The sequence below is a fragment of the Corvus cornix genome, chromosome Z (assembly GCF_000738735.6).
Source record: "Corvus cornix cornix isolate S_Up_H32 chromosome Z, ASM73873v5, whole genome shotgun sequence".
In the NCBI taxonomy this organism is placed as follows: Eukaryota; Metazoa; Chordata; class Aves; order Passeriformes; family Corvidae; genus Corvus; species Corvus cornix.
Genome location: NC_046357.1, coordinates 31,752,950 through 31,774,231, shown reverse-complemented (window position 1 = coordinate 31,774,231; position 21,282 = coordinate 31,752,950). Strand labels below are relative to the sequence as shown.

Here is a 21,282-nt window from a genome sequence, read left to right as displayed (position 1 = left end):
ATGGAAGATGCTGAATTTTGTGATGGTTGTGGTATTTTTTATTTCCTCTTTTTCCTAAAGAAGCTGTAAAAATCTTATCAATGTATATTGTTGCTTCAGAAATTCTGCAGAGCAGTACGACAAAGTGCTTACGTGCTGGGTGTTCATACCTTTAAAGTTTGGGGTTGAGTATGGCATGAAGCTGTGTCAGGAGAGCTTTAGGATGGGTATCAGGAAAAGGTTTTTCACTCAGAGTGTGGCCAGGCACTGGAACAGGCTCCCCATGGAAATGGTCACAGCATCAGCCTGACAGAGTTCAAGAAGCATTTGGACAATGCTGTCAGGCACATGGTGTGACTCTTGAGGTGTCCTGTGCAGGGCCAGAAATTGGACTCCATGATCCTTGTAGGTGCCCTCCAACACAGGAGATTCTATGATCCTGTATGCTAGTCTCTCTTCAGCTTCGAGCATGGAATCCTGCACCAAAATTAGTGTAGAATCTCCTGGTATTTATGGTGTCAGCATGGGCTTCTAGTAATTTTGTTGTTGTAGTTCATCATTGTTACTCTGAAGTTTTCTTCTTCTGGGTTTCGCTATCAGTAGCACTATGAAATAGTTGTTCTGTGCAAGGCAAGATGTAACTTTAGCACAGTGATGTCATATAGAGCAGTAACAGGCTGGCCTGGTATACGAGAAGAGGCCTTGTCACGGGGCTACATGGGATACAGTATGGAGGGGTATGGGCATGGAATGATAAGAGCTGAGACATAGGCTGGTTCTGAAGGTCCCACCCCACCAATGATCAATTAAAGGAACAGAGACCTGGAGGCGGGCAAAGCTCTTTGCAGGAGTACAATAGTGAAAAAGTACAAGTATTTAATGCACATAAAACAAGTAAAGCATAGCAAATTCTGATTTAATATGGAGTTGTTGACCAGTGAGGAAAGAATGAAGTGTGAAAGCATTGTATAAAACATGTATGTGGGGGGAAAGAAAGAAGGAAGGGGATTAGGAAAGAGAAATCAAAATCAACATGGCAAAAGAATTTGAATGCTGATGGTTTACTCCCTCTGTTCTCCTCCAGGTAAGTGGAAACCATCTACATTAGGACACAGGGGAACGATAGAGAGCAAGTGTAATGCCAGGAAAAAGGATAGAAAGTAAGAACTGTATGTTCAACATTTTAAACTTTATTATTAGGGAGAATTTTCTCCTTATTGCGTTCTTATTTTTCTTTTTTATGGTAATAATTAGACATGGATTGATAATAATTTTTTAATTAGCCTATTAAGATTTCATTTATACTATTGATAAATTCATATCTTTATGTATAAGGCATATTTACTTTTTTCATGTAAGATTTTGAGCATAGCATGCGTTAGGCATGGCTGCTTAACAGAATTTCACACATTGTGCCTGGAGTTACTGGTTGGTAACCTCAACTACGTGGCAAGGAAAAGCTATGTTGAGACTCCCTGTGAACTCCTGGAGCTCCAAAATAAAGTCCTTAGATACAGGAAGAAGATCTTTAGTCTCTTGGTGGCTGACAAATGCAACTTTGAATTGCTTGCTGTGATAAAAAAGGAGGTAATTTTACATATGCTCAATGTTATAGCAATATCCTCTCATATGACTCTTCCTGATCTCTACTGCAGCTTTTTCTCCTATAAAGCATTATGAAGGAAGACTCCTTGGAACACATAAGATACAAATCAGAATGTAAATAGGTTATATGTATACTTCTCTTTGGTACTGGCTCTATCTCTCAGAGTTTCCTCAGTTTTCTATTTAGTTGCCAGTAAATTCTCTATTGTTTTCCAGGTACTGTGTTTGTACATGAGTTTTTTAAGCACTCTGCAGGGATCTAGTACTTCAATTTTCACTGATCAGTTTTGTGGCTAAAACACTGAATGAGAAATATCCCCAAAAATGAAAATATGTCTTCATCCTAAACATTCAGTTTATTAATTTTTCATAAAATGTTAGACACATACTCAGAAAAAGATTGAGTACCAGTGCTTCTTTTATTATTTAGGGTTACTAGTAACACAGAGAGAAGCTTTTAATTCTTGTGGTCTATCTTAATGGCATCTGTTTCTGTGGAACATCAAAATAAAGTTAGTCTCTCTGGTATTTTCTGTCTGACACTGATCAAAACCAATAATAATACTGTTTCAACAGAATGTGGAAATAAATGTCTGTATGATTGTATATATTCTCTGTATATAGGCCCATTAAATATGGCATATATAGAGAAGCCCATTAAATAAAACCCTCACGGTGCTAGCTGCTGTATAGAATAATAAGAGAGCACCAATCCTGCTGAAAGGAGATAGGTTGGACAGCAAACACGTGTGAGGAAAGATAAGGAAGTGAAGTGATATCCATGGAGCCTCTGGGTTCTCAAGACATGCAGTTCTGTGCTCTGTGTTTTGACTTACCTTAGAGAGCCCCTGTGTTCCTAAATCTTTTCTCCTGGAACACCAGAGGTGAATTAATATCCAGGACAAAGGAGAAGTCCAGAAATGTATCTTCAGGGTCTAAGAAAAATTAATTTTTGACACATTCACAGCCTTTTTTTCCACACTTCCCAGAAACATTCCCACAGTTAGATTGTCATAATGTAAGTACTTGGAAAATCTATGGTTTGTTTATTCCTCACAATGGAAAATTAAAATCTTGATGATGCAAGTAATCTAACTGTTCTCACAGAATATTAGTGGGCCTGATTACTCCTGATAGACATGGATGAATTTACTTTAATGCCCTATATGTGTATAAAATCAGGAATCTTTTATAATATCTGTTACAATAAGCACGAAACTATGCTAGCCAAAAATCAGGTTTTCGACTCATGTAAGATCTGAGAAAAATGTTCTTGTTGCTTAATTGCAGAAGTTCTCCACTAGCACATGTGACTCCAATAGACATGCAAATACAAATTGCTTGTAAAACTAATCTATGGCATTCATGCCACTTGCTCCCTCAGCCTCACTCCCCTCACCCCTGCCCCCAGGTATTCTGGAGACTGTGAATAAAACTTTGAAAGATGAAAATGACTTCTGAGGGTTAAGGACAGAAAACGTGCAGAAGCTGAGTTCATGAGCCTATTATTTTTCACAGAATCAACACTGTTGGACTGCCAAAAGCGTCACGAGTTGTTCTCTAGTGCTCCCTCTTGTTGATGCCCCGAACTGTGGCTTCAGGGAAAGCACGTTTGCAACGGGAAGCGGAGGGATGACTGAAACTTACATGAAGTGAAGGGCAAAATGTGAAACATAATGAAACTTCCTGAAAAGCCTAAGGTGCTATTTTCCTCTGGAAAAAAATGATCCAAACGGGAGATGACATTCAAACCCGCTGAAGTAGAACTTGCTCCAGGATTAAACTTGACCACACCCACATGTCTTTCATGTATAATTAATGAACCATGATAGACATGCATCAGGTCAATGAGGCTGACACTAATGGAGCTTTTTCTAACAAACTCCCTGAATGAGATGTGCATATGGTAAGTGCTGCAGATATTATATTTCGATAAATGCAACCAGACATAAAGAGTGATAGGAATTTGCTTTAGGGGGCTGACTCATTTATTCAGGAGAAGAAAATAATTATAATCTATTCTTTTTATTTAGTATTCATAGACATTCCAAGAATTATATCTCTGTGTTGGGCAAACCGATATATGTGCTTGAGACTCGTGAAATAAGCTAAGCATATGGTAGGGAAGAAGAGAAAAAAAACACAAATCCATGGGAACTTGTTGCTCAAGGCAGCTCTGGAGTTTATGGTTAAGTGGCTCTTTTTCTGCCCACCTTGATATGTAGCTAGAGGCTCTGGCCCTGTCTTGGCATGCTTCTGTCCTGGCATCTGTGAAGGATTATTTTGAAGAAAGGAAGGTTATAGTGCATGCTGTAATCCCATAATGCATATATGTGAAATAGAAAAGTATCAAGGGACTGCAGCAAGGGCCAAACCTTCCCGTATCTCTGCTAGTAGTTACTTGGGTTTTGAATAAATTTGCTTTGTTTGGAATAAAGAAACTAACTACTTCTCTCAGCACCGGGACAGTATAAGAGATGTTTGCACCATTCTCCCTGTTCTGGCCTCCTGATTCTCTACTAGTGTTTCAAATACTTATTTAATTATAAAACCCAGCAGTAATGGTCAGATGTACCAGGGCAGCTCAGGCTGAAGGGTACAGAGGAGTCCTTCACAGCCAAGTTGCAACAGAATGCCATCACTACCCACCCCTGGTTGACAGGCACAGCTTTACAGCTATTTTCCACCATTCACCAGTGTGTAAAGGCACTCAGGGAAGCACTCATATGTTTGGACTACTGGGTATTGTCCTTTCACTATTTAAACAAGGGGGTTTGGAACTCAAAGGAGAGTGTTTGGCTGAGGTGAAGGCAAGGATATAGGTCAAATGACTGTGGGATGCCACATATGAGTCCAGCAGGTTAAACCAGTCTCCTCTTCTGGAGACAGTGTGCCATGGTTGTTTGAATTCCACTCCTCTTTGCACTGTGATTTCAGAGTCTTTGAACTAAAGTTTAGCCTCAGTCTCAAAGTAAGTAAGGCAATGCCTGTGATTGTTGCACTCTTGAACTTGCAGAAAACAACTTCTAGTTCCTAAGCAAGGATCAGGCAGCTGGCTGCAGGATGCGTTCAGTCTTCAGAATCACTCTGCCCAGCAAAGCAACTGAGCTTTCTCTAAACAGTTCTCTCCACAAATCCTGTTTAGTTTTCAAAAGGCTGTCCTTCTAGTTTGTTTGCAAAATCACGCAGTGAGAAAAAAATCTCCAAAGGAAACAGCTGTTACTTTGATTTGGTAGGTCTCTGCCTTCATCAGATTTCTATTAGAAAATGCAGTCAGTACATTTAGGGCTAAAATTCTGCCTGAGGTGAGATTAGGTAAACATTCATATTTAAAAGCCCTTCTGTTTCTACCTGGTTTGTTGCTATTGCAAAGCAGGCACTTCAAAAGCCTTGGGCTCCTAAACTAGTTTTGGATTTCATTGTAGAGGAGAGCCTTTAAGATACATTTACAGGCAAATGAAAACCTACAAGCTGTTGTGTCAGTGAAGTCCTGTTGGTTCACTGACTGCAAAACTCCTGTCAAAATTTGCTGATAGCACTGTTAAGATGAGCATTATGAGATGATACTGCTAGTACACTAGGGAGAACTACAGAAACACATTTGCCAGAGTATCTCCATATCCAGGCTGGAGAAACGTATGTGCCTCTGAGAGGAAGTACAGAGTGCTTAGGAGTCTGAAGAGGCCGATTAGCTCTTAGGGAGATTTTCCACAACATTGAAATAGCTTTTAAAATTTGGCTCTTCCATCCCTGGAAAATTCCTTACATTTGCATCTAACAACTAGATCATTAGTTCAAAAATGATGCCAGCATGTTTCAGAACCCAGCTGTCCCTTGCCCCCTCTAGCATGTATTACCTTACAAATCAGATGCCTTTTTTGGCTGTTTAATGCTGAAAATAGGATTTTGTATTTCCCTATTTTTGTGACACAAGGCAGGAAGATCTGGTTCTGCTGTGTGGCCTCTTCCAGCACTCATAATAATGAAAGAGTTCTCCATTGGGGTTACTTCAGTTCAGAGATATTACACAAATGCAGCATGCTGCTTTATCACCCAGCACGATTCAGCCACTTCTAGGCTGAAATGGAGGAAGTTCTTTAACAGCAGAATACTGAGGATATGTAAGAGCAGAAGACAGCTGAGTTAAGAAAGAGAAATACCCTAAGTATGCATGAGAGCAGTGTGTGCCTTGTGCAACAACAGCCTGCCAACAGTGGCTATAGGCAGAACCAATAGAAGCTCAATGTCTGTCTATGTAAAAGCAGCTAGTAGCTAGTACCTGGGAGTTTTGCTAAGGAAGGATGAGGAAAGGCTAAGGCCATTCAGTAAAAGCAAGCACTCTCAGTTGAAATGAGATCTCAGTCTTCTGGGAAGAACTTGGAAAGATCAGATATGTAAAACACAAGGACTGGTTCCAGCAGAGCAGATACTTGCATGCTAGATCAATGAGAAGCCTGAAAGTACAGCTGCTTCTAGTGCAGCAGGTATGCGAAGGTCAGGGAACTGAAGAATTCTGTGTGCAATGATCCTTTATACAACGCATTTGGTGACTGATGACAGGACCCTCTGGTATAAACTGAAGATAATCTAACAGAGCAGCTGCAATTATGGTACAAATACTTCAGGGAAAAAGTAGAAACATGCTTCCTTGACTTGTTTCCTGAGTAATGCCAAAGTGAGCAGGCATCTGGAAGAAGCAAAGTCAGGGCAATAGAGACATTTTACTTAACACTGTCATCTCCTTTAGTTTGGTCACTTGCATTCCAGTCTCTTCCCTATCTAAAGTGTCATGGTAAATGTAGCCCATGTAGCTGCAGTACTAGGAACATCGTACATTTAAAAAAAAAAAAAAAAAAAAAAGCAAAAAGCATATGCCTCCAAGAGGTATTTAGTAAATGGGTATAATAATCTCATTCTACACTGAACTCACTTGAGATGAGATGATACTCTCAGCAAGCACAGACTGGGGGTAGGCTGAAGAATATGAAGTGCATGTTCTCACCAGACTCCACCTATTTGTATCAGTCAGACTCCATCTATTCATAACAAACAACAAGATGACAGTTTTGCATCTCTCCAGAATGGAAGTACCTATCTTTCTTCTTTTATCAGCAAAGGGATCCCTTTCACTAGGGATATTCACCAATGATGGTGAATCTGATCCCCTGAGGTGACCAGGGTGTGGTTTTGGAATCTGGTTCTCATTTGTTGAAACTATAAAAGATAAGGAACCAATGTAAATCCTGGGATATGACATATGACCATTAAAGGAAAGAGATGGCTTGCTGAGCCACAGCAAACTTGTCACGATTTTGGAGATACAGCTCTCTAAACAAAAGGGAGCTGGGGTTAAGATAGCAGCAGTAGAGGGGAAAGTTATAGCTCCCCTAAGGTAAGATGGATGCTCAGTTTCATCTGTTAGTTCAATGGGGAGAAATGTTTGAAAGTAGATACTGCTACAGTAGTATTGTTATACACAAGCATGGTGTGAAAGCTTAGCCCCTTTCCTCATGTTTTTATATGTACAAGAGATACAGATCCACAAGAATTTAACCAAAACACATGTAGCAGATGCATGACTCACCCCTCTTTTGCTACAGAATTAGTTCTGCGCCTGTCATGTGTCAGCCTGTTCTGTGAAACCACTTCCTTAATTTACTTTGTCTCGATGTCACGGCTTAATCACTTGGTGTTGAAACCAATCTGGGGTTACAATAAGTCATTCACCTTATGTTTGAAAGCAGGCGGTGTGCTCAGAGCAAATTAGAGGGAAATTTTCAGCCTAGCATCCATATGACTTCATCAAGAATAATGTGCTGTGTTGCAGAATACATTTACATTATGTAGGACGGATTTTTTTAACAGCTCAGCACTAAAAAGCTCCAGAGAAATGAAATTGCCAGATATGCCATGCAGCTCAATCCCCACTGAGCAGTAGGCAGCTGCATGGTTGGGGGGATATGAAAAGAGCTGCACCCTCTCTTCTCATAATGCAATGAGCAGAGGTCAACAGGGCATGAGTATTTGGGCCTAAAATCTAGCACTTTTAAGTTGCCAGATGTGAACTGAGGCCTGTATTTCATTTCCATTCTGTGACTCTCTTGCACGCTTACCTTCCTTTCTCATGCTTTTCTAAATATTCTTCTGTGACTGCCTGGCTCAGCTGTCAACATAAAGGACAGGCATGTGAGTAAATCACCCTTATGTTCCAGGGGCCTTCCAGAAGCCAAAACAGTGGGAAAAGCCATAGAAGGAAGAAGTAGGTTTGACAGAAGGCAAAATCAGCAGCACAACACTTAAGTAGCTGCAATGAGGCATGATCCATCTTAAGGTCAAGAAAACAAAGCTCTGCTTTAACTAAACACACTTAATGGAGGGTCTAATTTTAATGGGTGAGGTCAGGCCAAGCTTTTGCTGTGAAACAGTGCTAACAGGTCCTTAACAGTAAAGTCAGATTGCAACTTTACTGGTATCCAGCTTCAATTCCTAATAACTGAGATTTTCAGCAGTGAATTGGGCGAGATCAACTCCTCTCTCACTGGCTTTGGTAAAAATTTAACCATTCATTCAGGGAACAAAGCAAGCTGAACACTTGGAGAAGTTTTTTGTAAACCCAACTCTGAACCAGCATCCTGAAATGAAATGCTAAAATGTCTGCCATTTACCACTTTGAACTGAATTTAACATCACTTGCTCCAGTGTTAGAAAAATGGACTGTAAACACTTCAAGCCAGAACTTACTTTCAGATTGTCCTGTGAGGTATCTAGCACTTCTGAGGGTGCTGTAAAAGAGAACTGGTATGCTTTTAGGAATGTCATTGCCCAAATGCCTGGACAAACATGAAGGATTTTGAAATAATACATTTTTTCCTGAACAATTTGAAGCTTTATTTTTCTTCCTCTACTGAAATATAATTGCAGCCCCCCTGTGCTGTCCTCTGGGGCAGCTGTGTTTTGTTTCAGCATGTTCAGGTTGTGGGAGAGCACTTTGTTCTGTGAGGTTAAACACATATAAATGTGTTTAGGACACATAGTGTTTAGGACTGGCATAGTACCTGGAACAATTGTTTCTGAGGCATCTGCAAAGAAGACTAGTAGACCCAGGAATGAGAAAAGCCAAGTGTCCAGTGAATTTTCATTATAGAAGAAACATGGTCATGTCAGTCTTGGAAAAATGTAGATGATCTCTCTACACTTAAAACAAAAGATGGAAGAAATTCACATAGATGTAATTTATACACGGGTTTAGAAACCTACTGTATTGAGTAACGGCATAATGTTTTCTACATGTTGTTAGTGTCACCACACCTACTCAGTTTAAGACAGATAGTTAAATCAGGCAATGGCCTAATATGCAGTCAAATGCACATTTCGAGGTGAAATCTGCCCAACAGTCTCTTATACACTGTGTTTACAAACGGCAGAAGTGGTGATGTAGGATGAACCCACCAAGGTTTTCACTCATACAGCTTTACGCACAGCTGTAAAGCACCTGCAGAATTCCTGGCACTGTATTTTTGTTTGGTTATAATAATCACTATCTCCTATCTCTTGATTTTCTCAAAGCTCAAAAAATATTAAACACCAGGGCTCTTTGTGCTCTGTGAACTATAGTACCATTTGAAGTTTGCAATAGCTGCAGTAAGTTATTCACAGTTTGTAGGAATTAAATTCCAGAGGAGGGAGAGGAGATGAAGACAGAGTGTGTGATGCTGCAAGCCTGTCTCTATTACAGCACCTGTGCCGTGCCATTATTGACAGTAGCAACTCTCCTCCTAATGTTTTACAAAACAAATGCCCCCTACAGCACTGCATGAAGGAAGAAAGCAAAAAAAGCTGGAGATTTATTAGCGTCCCTGTGGGATATTAAGTTCCTTGTGTGGCTGTTTACAGAACAGGCAGCTGCCCAGCTGGAGCGCCCCGGCCCTGCCCCAGGCAGGATGCTTCGTAGCCCCAGTCACACCTCTGCTGGCTGGCCCTGCGACAGCACAGCAGCTGGCCGGGGACACCCCTCTCCCCAGCATGGTTTTCACTCCCTAACCACAGTCCACCGGGTACATGTTTAGGACTATGAAGTCTAGCACCTAAGATGCTAATTATATACATAATCATACATACACACACTATTATATGTATATGAGAGTTGATGACTGTTTTTCACATGCTGGAAACTAACATGGAGGTCAGAGCCTCTCTGGGTTAGCAGCAGCATGAACTACCCAAAGCTCCTCAAAGGAGATCATAAACAACTAAAAAATAAGTCTAAAGACACGCCGTTTGTCTTGTCTCTGTCACCTTAGAGATTAAAATCTGTTCAAATGCCAATAATTTATTAAAGATACTAAATACAGCCTTACAGCTAGTAATAAAGGTCTACACAGAGCGGCTCATAAAGCAAAGGCGGCCGCAGCTGCTGCCAGGTTCGGCGCAGTGCGCGGCCGCCCGGAGGCTGGGGCTGGGTTTGGGTTTGAGCGGCAGCAGCACATTGTGTCTGAGTGGGACACTTCTGCAGCCCGGACCAGCGGCACGTCTCCCGAGAGGGGAGCGTTCGTAGGGAGTCGGTGGAAACAGACCACTGCTTCCCTTTGTCCGGAGGGCTCCCTTTGCAACCCTCGCCCCCATCCCAGCAGCTCGGGGACGGCTCGGGGCAGGAAAGGGCAGGCACAGGCCTCCGGCCCGCCCATCTCCTTCTCCCCAGCAAACTCACGCACCAACCACTTTTTTTTTCCCCGTGAACGAGGCTTTTCGGGAGAGGAGGATCGGCAGAAGGCGGGGGCGCTGGCTCCTTTGTGCTACGATACCAGCACCCCCTGTTCCCTTGTTGCCCCATCCCCCGTCTCTGCCGCTGTTCTGCCCCCCCGCATTTCCTGCCCCCACCCCGGGCAGCCCCCCCGTCCCCGCGGGCCAGGCGGGGCGGGGGAAGCGCTTCCCGCGGGCGATGACTCCGAGTAACTTTTCACCTACTTGGCGGCTGCGCTCCCCTCGGGGTTACTGCCGGTCAAGCTGCCCGAGTCCCGAGCACTGCCGCGCTCCCGCAGCCTGCTCCTCCGGCCACACACCCCGAGCCCATCTGCCACCCCAGTGCCCCCCAGGCCCTCAGCCTTTCCCCCGGGAAGCCACGCAGATGGCAGTGTCACTTAGCAGGGGCGCGGACTCTCCCGTGCAGCAGGAGCCCGTGCGTGTTACATTCGTCAGTTCGGCTCCCACGACCACCACCTATTTTGCAGCCGAAGGGTTACGTGCTCGCAGGACTCGCTCTGTGGATACCCTGGAGCTTGCTCATCCCAAGCGCTGGCAAGGGGAGCGCGTGCTTTTGCTGCTCGCCGAGGGCGGCTGAGAGCGGGGTTACTGCCGGTCAATGCCGCAGGGCGTGCGCCGCCTGCGCCGCTCGCTTTCCGCTCCTGCAGAGCGCCTCCGAGCCTGTAAGCCATGCTTCTGCATTTCCTTTAAATGCTGCTAGCCAAATCGTAGCGCCAACCCGTCCTGCACCACAGTTACCTTGCAAAGTAATTTTCAGTAGTCCCAGCGGTAACGCTGCCTGAATGACTCTTCTGTTGGGCACAAAGCTTGCAGCAATACTGTATGGATTTTAGCATGAAAGGATTACTTCTACTGAGAATTTTGATCTTGGATCAACCATAAGTGCTCAAAAGAGACTTACAAAACCTCCAGGCCAACACCAAACCATTCTTTTCTGAGCTTGCAGTAAAAGATGGAGAAAACAGTAAAAAGAATACTTTTCTGAGGTTTTTCTATGAGCGAGCTGAAATGTTTGCTCACTCTCTAAGAGCTGGATATCTCTACAGTGTTAAAACCACAGTGGTGAGGCATGCACCGCAATTTTTAAAAGAGCTAAAATAAGTACACTGTAATGTGTTTACTGAGACCAGACATGTGAATCCTGCAGCTGGGTTGCATTTTGTGCTTGAGGAGGCTTAAATACATGCTTCCTGTAGGTAAAATTTACCCAGTCTCAGTTTGGCCTTTTGTATTAATTCCATAAATTTACCCTGTGCTCATTAGCCAGGAAAATCAGGTGAGGAGTTTGTTCTTTTTTATTGTATGTAGTTACAACATGGCTGTTCCTACCTATGTTTCAAGGACAATGCTGTAAAGAATGGTAAAGGTGACCCTAAGTGGCCTGTGAACTGAAGATAAGGATTATCCATGGGGACTTCTAGCTCAGTTTCAGGAGTGTTTGTAGATATTTCTGACACTGTAATTACTTTTTTCTTTTTGACTGTCTTAACAGAAGGATAAGCTCTCAAAGGACAACACAACAATTCTCCTTTGGTCTAGAAGAGACCAAATTGAAGGAAATTTAATGCTGCGAGTATTTGTAACATAATACATGTTCATGGTTTTTGTATAACGCTCCATAAAGGAAATGTAAGTACAGTTTGTCATTAAACACAAAATAAATGAACGAATATTTTTATCCTTTTATGAGGTACAGATTGCTCCTATTTAGCTATTTAAGCTGTGGCATACACTCACAGAAACCACTATATTGGACAGCAATGTAAAATTAAGCAATAAAGAGGAAGAATGTCTCCTCACTCTTAGAAGTGGCTTTGTGATTTGCTATAAACGTTTATGATGTTTTTCCCCCATTTTGTGGGGGGTTTTTATGTGTGTTTTTCACTGGAATCCCATCCATTGTCCCCTTACATACTTTCTTCTCTCCACTTCTAAAGCATTGATTGGCTTCTCTCTCTCTCCCTCTTTCTCTCTGTACTCTGTTGTTACCAGGTTGCTGATTAAGATGTTTACTGGTCACCCCTCTACTGCAAAAAGGCACAAATACAATGAGGAGAAATATTTTGATTTGCTATAGGAAGTGAAGGGAGGTGGTAGGAAAGTAACCATTCTATTAGGTTTACAGTCTTTGATGTTGTTTTCCCCTCCCCCTCCTCTTGCATTGCCCACAGCTGTTGATGTGGATTTTCCACCTGCATTTGTTTTCTTTCACTTCAGGGATATTTAAGGGAAACTGCACAATTGCTGTTTACTAAGTACTGAACTGTCTGGGGCCCGTTAAACATAAAAGTGAATCTTCTGACTTCCTAAAATACAAAGTTTACTAAAGCAGTAATTTTTGTGTCTCTAGCGGGATAATTAGATTGTCTGATTTACAATTATTCACACAATTTTATTGTCTCCTGAATTTTGTAGTAGCTGTGCACCAGCTTTGTAGATTTGTGCACCAGTGACAAAACAGTTTTTATACCTTAAAAGAAGTGTCAGCATGGTTGGGAGGACAGAATTACAAGCTAAAATTGGTGTAGATAAAACAATCTTTTGAAGACTAGCATTCCAAAGCTAGTATTGCAGTCACTTTCAAAAGACCCTGCCTGTCATGGATTGTCTTCTGGGTCTGTGCTTGTGAGTGTTTGTATTTTCTGTGCTTCCTTTCCATTCTTTTCATCTGCCCTTACTCTTTGTCCCTCCTTGTGTCACTTCAGTGGTGACTCAGACTTGTAGCTAGCAATCCCAGACTGCAGCAGTGGAAAATGTTGTGCTTCAGGCAAGTGCATCTCCCAATCCGTCTCACAGTGATTGTGTTGAAAAGCAGGTAGATGCACAGCACTTTCAAACATCATTCCTGTCCTACTGTATTTTAAGATGGTTTTACATTTCTAATTTAGACAGCTTAAACTGCAAGAGAGCTGTTCTTCAGAAGGATGTTTTATACTGGATGGTAGAAGGCTGATGCCCCTATGATGTTTCTGACAAGACTGGACATGTCTCTTCAGCTTGGAAACTAAGCCAGTTGAGCTGGAATTTTATTGTAAGCTGCATTGTCTTTAAAAATAGCACAGATTTCCAATTCAGTTTCCTTGCAAGTGTAATTGAAGTCCTGTTTAATGGAATATTCATTAGCTGGCCTACAAAGGCAAGAACTCCAATTATACCTCATGTAGAAGTCCTGTGCAGTAAACACAGCAGTTAGGCTCTTTAAGTGTTCATTTTCAGCTTCCTTTGGAGAATTAGGAATTTAGCGTTAGGAACTAGAATGACACATTCTTATCTCAAATGTGGGATTTTTTAGACAGATTTTTTTCCCCGTTAGCAAGAATATCCCCATTAGCCTCTCCAAGCTGAAATTAAGACTTCAGTCACGTAACTAGGATTTTATAAATAGATTTCTGAAATGATTTTATGAAATATATGAGGCTGGGTATGGAACTAAAGAGACTTAATTTTTTATAAAAGTTCACAGTCTGAAAATACAGTGCTTCAGGTATGTGAAAAATTCTTATATGCTGCAATAACTGTCTTCATATTTGGTGCTTACATGGTACATGACTACTAGCTGGAAGTCTTACGTGTTACTAAGTACAGACAATAAAATGTGTTGTGGCAACTATCACATGTAATAAATTAAATGATAATAAATGCTTTTGCATCAGAATGGAGGTAAAATAATAGAGCAAAATATGAAGAATTTGAAGTCAAAAACAAGATAAGTGGAAGTCAATTGTTGTAACATAAACTTTCCTCTCTCAGAAAAATGGAGTTCTCTGTTTCTTTGTTCTCAAATGGATGTCCAATGTATGATTAAACTAAGTGGTGAACATTTCTCTCTAAGTGCGAGAAATCTGGATACTTTTCTCAACTGAGCTCCCTTTAAATTTGCTTTAAATGCTCAGATATTCCCACAATGTGCACCCAGATGCTGTGGATTGAGAGACTGCAAGCACGCATGCACTTGCATTTGATTGCAAGAGCAGAGCGTTCAAAGAATGTCTTTTGGTCATGCCCAGCTACTGTTTGGGGTTTGTCAGCACAATCATTGGCACTGTACAGGCCTGAAGTAGCAGTGAACTGCAGAAACTTGGCTGTGGATGTGTCTTACCTTGTAAATAATTCTTCTATTAATACTGTGCAGCTTTTCTTTTTTCATGCCAAAATAGTAACACACACTGATGAGCGCAATGAACAAGCTCATTTCTCTGGCACTAACTGTTCCTTACAACTTACAGATCTACACTGTCTAAACAGTCTTGTGCTCTGAACAAAAGCCCTCCTATTGGAGAAGTAACTCCTTTTGACTTCAAGAGCTGTGCTGAACTCAATAATCTCTTCCTGTTCTATGGCTGAGGAATTGAGAGGTTTAATACTGAAAGAAAACTAAACAAAACAAACCTCTGCAGCATAGCAATTTAAAAACACGTGGCTAGTTCAGTAGCAAAATGAATGTGGAGACAAGCCCTGTGCCTAGGGAAACAAGCACATTCATTTTTATTTCAGTAAGGGCAGGATTATTGCTTTACATCATATGTTCGTTATTTAACTTTCCCTTTGGAGCCTGTAGCATGCTCTGGGCACTATGTAAGTAACAATTCTTTCTGTATAAAAGAAATGCTGTTCTCTTATTTTTTATATGGTTACCTGTTAGCAATAACTGAAAGCCTTTGCCTGCGTCTGGGACCAGCTTTACAATCCCAGCAGGTTGAGTAGTCTAAAGACAATAAATGCAGCTATCTAGGAGTTGGAAATGTGTGGGACATGCCTGGTAATTTTCTTTCTTCTGATTGCCATTAAAAAATATAAATTAGACATTTTAATGTTGAACTGAACAAAATTTTGAATCATATGTCTGAACCTCTTGTCTTTTAATTTATCCCAAAACCTGCAATGCAATACAGACCTTATCAAGCAGTTTCAAGCCTTCTCTTTGTTCCCCTGATTTCAGTGATCTTGACACTGGTGTGAAGCCATCACAGCTCATCATACCTTACCAGGAATTGTATTATTTCAGGTATTCCTAAAGGAAATACTGGATTGATTAAATGAAGGTAGAGTGCCCATGCCACCGAAACACCATTTGTAAGTTTAATGTATGCTCTTCCTTTTTCTATTCAATTGTTGTGGCAGGAGGGATACACATTGTTCCTGCCTTTACATTACCTCATTATATGACATAGGAATCTTAAATGTGGTGCTTGATATAGTTCAAATGCAGAACATGGGTAGGAGAATTGTCTTATGTGCTGATGTCAGTGGCATTAAAAGAAAGGTGAAGTATATACATTTTTCCAGGCTTGATATTAGTAACAAATATATGAATGCAAACAGATGCAAGAAGTCTGGATTTGACTGCTGAACTGCATACTGTGATCCTATTTAATAAACAATGTAGAGGTTCTCTATTCATGAGTGATTTTTGGCCTTCCTGTCTTGCTACTGAAGCAGTTCTCTGAATTGACCTCTAACATGCTAAGAAGAGTTACAGTAAAGTACACAAGCATCTTGTACAGCTGTGTCCCCCTTGGAGTCACCTGGAACTTTGCAGAATGTAGGGCAAAATCCACTTCCTGAAAAGAAAAGAAGGGAAGGGTTTTGTGGAGATGTTTTGGTACCAGTACAAATTGCCTCACCTGAACATGCCTGAAGGAAGAAACAGATGAAAGTTCCTCATGAGGGGAAGAGGAGGGGCAGACACTGATCTCTTCTCTCTGGTGCCCAGTGACAGAACCAGAGGGAACTGCCTGAAGTTGTGTCAGGGGAGGCTTAGGTCGGATATCAGGAAAAGGTTCTTCACCCAGAGCGTGGTTGGACACTGGAACAGGGAAGTGGTCACAGTACCAAGGCTGATGGAGCTTAAGAAATGCTTGGAAAATACTCTCAGGCACATGGTGTGACTCTTGGGGATGATCCTGTGCAGGGCCAGGAGTTGCAATGATCCTTGAGGGTCCCTTCCAACTCTACTTATTCTGTTATTCTGTGAAGCTTTTTTCTGTCATTCCCGCATATAAAGAAGGATATTGACTTCTGGCTGAGGATATGGGTAATATTGATTACAAAGGTTGTCTGTCAGGATGATTCTTCACTGACAGAAAGCTACGTTTTTGTTGCAGTAGTAGCCATATACACTTTGTAAGAGAAGTTCTGTCCATTTCTAGGTCATAGGGCCATCTTAAATGGTGGCCAAACCTTTGGTGACAGTAATGTTTTGCATTTAACAGCATAACATTTTTTGTTTCATACATACACCAAACAGAAAAAATTAATTTGCTTTGCACGTCTTTGCCAATTCTAGGAAGCATTCAACATGTTTCTGCTCAGTCACTGTCAGAAAAACAACTAAAGAGGCTGTCAAAAATAATAAAAAAATCTCACCCAAGAACAGCAGCATTTTCAGCTTTGTCTGCTACAGTGGAGCCTTTGCTACCCTCTGAGTTCTGAAATGCATCAGTACCTGAAGTCCCTGTGAGAAGGGGAAAAAGACCTACAGTTCCAAACTCCAACTGCACCTCCTCTGCTTTTCAAAAACAGTGGCCTTGTCCAAGGCTTTAAAGTGCATGTGCACTTTTGTTTTTTTAGAACAGAAGGGACATAATATCCTTTCATTTCTTCCGGTAAGTTATTTGGAACTTCCTCTTCGTATTATTTTTAAATTTCCCTTGTGTAGCCTGGGCAAAATGTTGGTTTTGGTTCTGGTTTCTTTTTATTTGTCAGGAGTAAGGTTGTAGGGGACTGAGGGTCTCTGTGAAGGATAGACCTAAACCCATCTTCTTTTACACACTGTTAAGGGATCTGCACTATGCCTAGGGCTCACTTGTACCATGGCTTTCACAGCAGAAGAAATCAGATTATGTTCATTGTAATTTATATCAGACAGCCTCTTCTGTCTTTTTTGCATCTAAATGTACATGCAAATCACAGAATCATAGGGGCTCTGTGTGGAACTCTAAGAATTTGTGCTAGTCACAGTCTAGTGTTGGCAAGAGAGCTCAAGCTTTATCTTTTATTACTTACAGATCACTCAGAAAGGCACCCCCATGTGCAAAGTGTTCATGAAATCTAAGTCTACATACTTTGAAGCTGTCAGACCATTACCCTCATGATTCCAGACCTCTATTTTAAAAAGCAATAATTAAGGCCCGTATCTATATGAAAATAAGATTATTCTAACTTGTTTTTTGTCTATTTCCTCAGCAGCTTAGCTAGGATTGGAACTAGACTTCACTTGTGATGCATATGCAATGACCAAAAAAGTGAAGTCAAAATTCATGCTAATTTAATGTTTCCATGTCTAAGTATTGTATGAGTTGCTCTGGGTAAGAATGAAAACTTCTCTGTAACTGATACAACTGGAAGAGAGGTATCTTCAGACCATGCTACCATGTCTTGAAATTATCCACTTCCCACTGAGTACTGGTCTTATTCTGTTATGTTTCAGGAAAGTTTAACTGCTTGCCTTAGTGTTAAGTCAGAAAGGATGGGACATCAAATTGGACAGAAAAGAGAAGAGCTGATGGGTAGAACAGTTAAGCTGAAAATAGAAGAGCCGGACCAGTAAGAAGAGTTCAGTTGACAAAGAAATCCTGAGGTAAGTTTTAGGAAAGGAATGGTAGAAGGCCAATGGATTTTGCAGCATAGCATGGAAAAGGAAATGAAGCACCAGGAAGGCTTCATTTTCCTTTGAAAATGTAACGGTTCTGTTAACAGCTGCCTGACTAACAGCAGAATGCACCTCGTATGTACCTGTGCACCTGTGATATAACAAGAGCCTTTGCCTAGGCTGCTTAGGAGTTACCTTTCAAGCAGTTAACCTGCCAACTGTTTGGCAAGCTGCAGAGGCATATCAAGAATGGATTACTATGGGTAACAAACATAACTTTGAAGGAATGCCATGGTTTTCTTCTAGCTTATTTCATCACTTTTTTAAAACTGCATATTTCAGTATGGTCAGCTGATTAGTCTTCACTAGGTCTCACAGGTCTGATCTACATTGAATTGGATAGTGTTCAGGGGTTGAATCCCGAGCAAATATTCACTTAAAGCTTGAATGAGCAGTAGCTTATTTCATGCACACTGAATGCGTCCACAGAAGAAGATTACCCAGCTGTAAATTAACTTTCGTCCTTACTAAGAAGTAACTTCCTTGTGTAGACAAGCTCTGAGTCAGTTTGTGTTTAAACCAGCAATATAATGGTCTATGGAGATGGAGGAATGTCTTGCAGTAATTAAGACATATTTTCAGCCTGTCCCAGCAATTCAGTGATTTGCTGACTTCAAAAAGTAAACTCCCGGTGTATATAAGCCAGTCTTTCACACTGGTCTGGAATGATGTGATGTAGCTAAGGGCACACTGGTTTATCCTTTCACAGAGTCCAGCTTTATGTGCTTCTATTAACTGGTGAGGGATGTTTATACAAGCTGGGCATACGCAGAAAAGAAGTTCATTTTGTGGGGAAGAAGGTAGGAGGAAAGTGTAAGGGAGGGTGAGGGCTGAACTGGCATAAACAATAAATCACATTAGTTATTCTCTCTCTGTTCACATGGAAGCTTGTTGATATTTGCTTTGGTACTACATTTTTCCTCAGGATAAATATTGATTTGATGGTTTAGAAACCAGTCTTGTCAAAGAGAAAAAACAGGGTGCTCCACATAATTTGAATAGTTGCAATAACACCAACAGATGAGGAGTCATCCATTTATTTAAAGCTCATTAAACATGTGAGTAATTAATTAAGCTCATGAAAAATTTAAAAGCACAAACTTTGCTATAAGAGATTAATTTTTAATCACAGCTAATATTGTCGTGCAGCCATAGGCATGCAGGATTTGGACGCCATTTTTATGTGGCAGAAGGAAGTTTTTCACTTAGATTGGTTTGACAAATAGTTTTGAAAAGGTTTTTCCTTTAATATGCATGTGAGGCCCAGGTTCTCTAATGCAGATCCATATAAATCAGTAGTAATATTGGGGCAGATGAAACTGTTACTTCCAATTAGAAGAAAATACTGTCTTCTTGATGCATGAATATATGAAAGCCTGAAATGAAGTTCACCAGCAGTTTAGCAACTGAACTTAAACTTGGTTTTGTTGAAAGATAAAGGCTTATTTTTGTCCTCTCCTTTATTTTGTGTTTATATAGAGCTGAGCACAACTTGACTTTGTCTGTAGCTGGTCTCCACTGATATCACAGAATCACTTCTCTTCTCCAGAGCAGCAGGGAGGAACTTGACTCAGAGGTGAGTGACAGTGATGTGTGAAGTGCCAGAAGTGGGGTCATTTGTGTGTTGCTTTGCAGCCCCTCTCTCCTACACTGGTTGCATTCAGCCTCTGCCTCATGGCCATCCACAGCTCCAAGTCAGTCGGTGCATCTGAAAGAAAGGAGAAAAGCCTGCCATCTGCTCTGTACCACTGCTGCCAAAACGGCACAGAATACAAACAACAAGTCAGAGCTTAGCTGCCGGCAGTTCACATCCTCCTAGGAGGTGCCAGGGACTGTAAGTGAAAAGATGCAAACACAAAAACTGGATGTCTGCAAATTAGTCCCAGGAACAAAAAGCTGGAAGAACCAGGGTTTTGAGATTCTTGTTAAAGTATAGGTAAAATAAGTGTATGCAGGACTTGTGATAACTCAGAGTGTAAGGGAACATGTCGTTTAGTGCAATGTATATTACTATTGATATTTGAAGACACAGGTTAAAAACTAGAGTTTACTTCACAGAAGATTCTGAGTTGGAAGTGAAGGGACCCAGAAGGATCATCAAGTCCAAGTCTTCTAAGTAAATGCCCCATATGAGGATTGGACTCACAAATCTTTTTGTTATTAGCACCATGCTCTAACAAACTGAACTAATCTTAGCGTGAGTTGCTGTTTTTTATAAAAACAGCCTTACTTTTTCTTCACCAGTTTTCCACAGCAAACAATTTAGGCATGCAAGACCACATGTTCTCAAATCTTAGACACATGCCAGAAAATTGGTCAATGAGGATGTTCTCGAGAATTTTAAGTGGCCAAGAAATGCAGACTTGAAGTGACAAAGAGGTATGTTTAACTTCTATTACATGCTAATACCAAACAGATGAATTCCATATATCAAACTGGTTTTTTGTGCTGGTTAACTACCAAAACAGGGAGAGCACCTGCGTACAGCACTGGATCATTCAAGTCTCCAGAATCAGTTCTAGTTGGTGGGGGAGCCAGTGACTCCTGTACTGCTGGAAAATCTTAGCCTGAAATGCAGTGGCTTGCATAAAGCTTTGATAGCAGTGACAGCAAGCAGTAGATTTACTCTGACATTCCCAAGGTGGCAGATATGTGCAAAAGGAGGAGTGTTGCTGCCTGTTCTGAGCTTCCCCTCCCCCTCCCAAAGACACGTGCTCCTGCCCATGTGCTCCAAGCTCCTTTGTTCCAAGCGCGGGCAAAGCCAAATGTAACTCAGACTCTTCAGCAGTGTCTGATTGGCCGCTCACCCCGGGTCCGCCCCCAGTCCTCCCCTTTCCCCTTCTCCGAATAAAAGATGGTCGAGGGGAGGCTCGGCTCTCTCTCTCAGCTCAGCTACTTTCCTGTGAACATCTCTGGTTGTCTGTCTCATTTGAAAGCTTCTAACTGCAGGGAATGAGCGAGCAGGGAGCTATATTTCTCCCTCTTTGCTTCTGCTGATGGTATTTGCTCTGCAGCTGATTCAGGTACCGATTTTAGAGCTACTAAAGTGCTAGATCGCCCGTGCTACCTCTCAAGGCTGCTCGAGGCTTTCTAAGGCATTGAAATACAAGCGCTAGCCGGTATAAAGCTGAAAAGATACCTTCCACAGAGGAGGTGACACAAAACTCCTGACTGCTGGTCCCCCTCCAAGCTACCACATGGTAGGATTTTTTTTACTGTATATTTTCCTGTGAGAACAGGGCATCCAGCCATCCAGTTGGCTTGACACCCCCTCCAGCTCCCTTGTG

The 21,282-nt window shown here is 41.5% G+C and overlaps 1 long non-coding RNA gene across 1 annotated transcript; it reads left to right on the top strand.

Moving 5' to 3' along the window:
- The first annotated feature begins 3,438 nt into the window (after window positions 1–3,438).
- On the top strand, window positions 3,439–19,557 carry LOC109144664. Its single transcript, XR_002045550.3, has 6 exons — window positions 3,439–3,490; window positions 11,837–11,973; window positions 15,350–15,417; window positions 16,631–16,949; window positions 17,774–17,923; window positions 19,475–19,557. It is a non-coding gene; the product is annotated as an uncharacterized LOC109144664 (long non-coding RNA).
- The last annotated feature ends 1,725 nt before the right edge of the window (window positions 19,558–21,282 follow it).